General features: G+C 30.7%; 1 non-coding gene across 1 annotated transcript; it reads left to right on the forward strand.

Annotated features, from left to right (window-relative positions):
- The first annotated feature begins 3101 nt into the window (after positions 1–3101).
- On the forward strand, positions 3102–3209 carry LOC112535305. Its single transcript, XR_003079464.1, has one exon. It is a non-coding gene; the product is annotated as a small nucleolar RNA R71 (small nucleolar RNA).
- Positions 3210–4153: the final 944 nt, after the last annotated feature.

Here is a 4153-nt window from a genome sequence, read left to right on the forward strand (position 1 = left end):
AATAACTTGAGATTCCACCAAGTAAGATCTAAATTTGTCTAATGAAAACAAAACAGCTAGAAATTCTTTTTAGTAGTAGAATAGTTTATTTGAGCATTATCAAGGATTTTACTAGCATAATATATAACATGTAAAGCTTTATCAACTCTTTAACCTAAAACTGCTCCTATGGCATAATCAGATGCATCACATATTATTTCAAAGGAAAGAGACCAACGGATGCCATAATAACAAGTGCACTAGTCAACTTTTCTTTCAAAGTATTAAAAGTAGAAAGACATGCATCATCAAAATTAAGTTAACATCCTTACTAGTAATTCAGTTAAAGGGCGAGCAATTTTAGAAAAATCTTTAATAAAATGCCTATAAAATCCTGCATGACTAAAAAAACTTTTAATTCCCTTTACCGAAGTAGGTGGAGGCAATTTAACAATTAAATCAATATTTGCCTTGTCAACTTCAATACCTTTACTAGAAACCACATGTCCCAACATAATACCATGTTTAACCATAAAATGGCTCTTTTCCCAACTCAAAGTCAAATTACACTGAAGGCATTTTTCAAGCACATGAGTTAAATTACTAAGACATGCATCAAATGAGGAGCCAAATACTGAAAAATCATCCATAAATACTTCAATACAATCTTCTAACATTAGAGAAAATGGATAACATACACCTTTGAAATGTTACGGGTGCATGGCAAAGCCCAAATGGCATTCTTCTAAATGCAAAAGTTTAAAATGGACATGTGAATGTTGTCTTTCAGATACCTGATAATAACCTGAAAGTCCATCAAGGAAACAGTAATTCCATGTCCTGCTAAACACTTTAAGATTTGATCAATAAAAGGAAGAGAAAAATGATCCTTCTTTGTTGCAGCATTTAGCTTTCTATAATCAATATACATTCTCTACCCTATAGTCATTCTTATGGGAACTAACTCTCTCTTTTTATTTTTGACAACTGTAATACCTGACTTTTTAGGCACTACATGTATGCACCCTACCTAATTATTATAAACTATTAGATATATAATACCCTCATCCAATAGTTTTTGAACTTCCTTTTTTATCACCTCTTTCATTTTAGGATTAAGTCTTCTTTGGGTATCTTTAATAGTCTTGACATTGTCTTCTAAGATTATTTTATATATGAATATAGTTGGACTAATACCCTTAATATTAGAAATTTCCCACCCAATGAAGAAAGATCAGATGCTACAACTGCTGGATATGTATTTTCCTCTCCTAAGAAAATATATTTAAATGTTTTAGATAATTCTTTAAGCTTAAGTTTATGTGGTTTATTAATAATTTCTATTTCATTTCCAATGGAAGAATCTAAAGGTTCAATGGTGCTTTCATTGAGTGATATTGGAATAGCTTCATGTAATTTATCTTGAAAGTCTAAGACTTCCTCATCTAGGTTTTTTTATATTCTTTCCAATGTTAATGTAACCTCTAACTTATCATCCCTATCCTGTAAGTATGTTTCATATATAAAATAATTCAAGCAATCAACATATGAGCATTCATCAATTAAAGTGCTAGGAGATAAAGTTAGAGAATCAAATACTTTAAATTCTATAGTCTCTTCCAAGACTGTCATAGTCAGCTTGCCATTGTGCACATCAATAATTTTTTTCGTAGTTGCTATGAAAGGTCTACCAAGGAGTATTGTTTGCCCTTTATCCCTTGTTGGTGTATTTTCCATGTCAAGAACTATAAAATCAGCATGGATTATCAGTTTACCTACCTGAATCAGCAAATCCTCCATTATGCCTCTTGGATACTTAATTGATCTATCAGCTAGTTGTAGAGATATGGTAGTTGATTTTAATTATCCCAAGCTAAGTTATGCATATATTGAATATGGCATCAAGTTTATGCTTGCTCCCAAATTCAATATGGCCTTTACAATTTTTTTATTCCCCATTATAATATCAATGGTAAAGCCCCTAAGATTTTTCATCTTAGGGGGTAATTGTTGTTTCAGAGACTATAACTTTTTCATTATTCCCGTATCTCCTCTTGTTGGAATTAATCTCCATGAAAAACTTGGCATAAGCTAGCATACTTCTAATAACATCCAATAAAGGAAAATTAATTTTAACTTTAGAAAGCATATCAAAAATTTTAGAAAATTATTTATCCTGTTTGCTTTCTTTCAATCTGTTAGGGAATGGAATAGGAGGCTTGTAAGGCTCAACTGCTTTATGGAATTCAGGTCCTGAAAATACCTCATTCTCTTTCTTTTTTTGCTCAAGATTGCGCTCAATTCTTTCTATTTTTTGTACACCTCCTTCAGTTATTTCTACATCAACTAATGTATTTTCTTTTGATATACTTACAAAAGAAGAATCTTTCTTAGTGAAAGTTTCAATATCCCAATTTGAGTTTCCAACCGCTTTATTGAAGCTTCAGTGGAATCATTTTTCTTTTCATTCCTCTCCATCATATCATGGGTAGTTCTCATAAAAGATTGGAGTGTTTCCTTCAAGCTTGGTTTTCTTTGAGGAGCTTGTCCTTGATTTTGGAATGGAGGGTTTTAATTTCTTGGGTATTGAGACTCTTGGTTTTGATATTGGAGCTGATTTTATTTTCTCAATAACTATGATGGGTTTTGGTTATTATTTCTCCAGAAAAAATTTGGATGTTTTCTCCAACTTGAGTTATAGGTGTTGGAATATGGGTTATTCTTAGGTTGCCTAGATTGATAAGATTCCATCATATTAACCTATTCATAATCATTTCTTGCATAATTCTCATAAGATGGGCAAACATTAGTACCATGACTATAAACACCACATATACCACAAACCTTATTGTTTGATACATTCTTAGTTGAAGCAAGTATTTTTAACTTGTTTAGTTAATTCAGCTATTTGCATAGCCATCTCATGATTAGACACCACTTTATTCACTCTTATTCTTTTTGTTCTCATACTCTTTTGTTGTGAATTGGCTCCTAACATCTCAAAGATATCAAAACCTCATAACAGTTTTTTCTGACATAGCATTCCTAGCTGCATTATCAACCATACATTGATATTATTGTGTTAAACCATCATATATAGATTGGTTAGTAACAAGGAGTGGGTATCCATGGTGTGGGCATTGCAATAAAAATGATTGGAAGCAGTCACATGCTTCATGAAAGGATTCAGTATTCTTTTGATAAAAGTTGGAAACTTCAGTCCTTAACTCTTTGGTCTTTTGATGTGAGTAAAATTTACTCACAATTTTTTTATAAATTTCAATTCTCAAAGAATTAGGAGGCAATGTCATTAACCAAGCCTTTGCTTTTTCCTTTAATAAGTAAGGAAAACATCTCATCCTTAATTGGTTCTCATTTAGTCCAGACAATACAAATGTATGAACTATAACATAGAACTCCCTAATAATCGTTAATGCATCTTCACTAGGCATACTATAGAATGAAAGAAGCATATTACAATGAATATTCTTAAGTTTATAATTCCTAGATGCATCACCTAGAACTATGCATGAAGTAGTGTTACCACTTATAGGCTGAGTATAATCCTTCATAGCTATTTGCCTTTCAGTTGCTACTTATCTTTGTTTATTAGCCATTATTTCAACCTCTTGTTCAAATCCTTTTTCTAACTTTTCTCGAATTCTTCTTCTTCTTCTAGCCTTGGAGGTACAAACTCACTCTCTACTTTTTGGCATTCTTCTACCTTTTTAACAATTGATATCAAGTTATAGGGATTTTGAGTTGATGAATCACCTGATCTTATTTTCCTACCAGGCATACAAAATCAAAAGAAAAATTTATATTTAAAAAAAATTAAAAAATAAAATTGAAAAATAAAAGAAAAAACATATAAACAAACAAAACATAAAAAATAAACATAAGAAACAAATACTTGATAATTAATCACTATAATATTGAGACAATTTTCTGGCAACGACGCCAAAAACTTAATGTCTCAAACTTAGTATTCACAACTATATAAACCGAATTATAGTAAGTGTAAGTTCACCACGAGGTTAATCTCACAAGGAACTGTAGAGCATTTATTATAAAGACTAACTATCACATAAAAAATTACTAAGAATAAATCTAAAAACTCTAAGCTAATATTTTGAAAAGAATTTAAAGTTTATAAAAGAAATTGAATAAACTA

Source organism: Ricinus communis, chromosome 1 (genome assembly GCF_019578655.1).
Source record: "Ricinus communis isolate WT05 ecotype wild-type chromosome 1, ASM1957865v1, whole genome shotgun sequence".
Taxonomy (NCBI): Eukaryota; Viridiplantae; Streptophyta; class Magnoliopsida; order Malpighiales; family Euphorbiaceae; genus Ricinus; species Ricinus communis.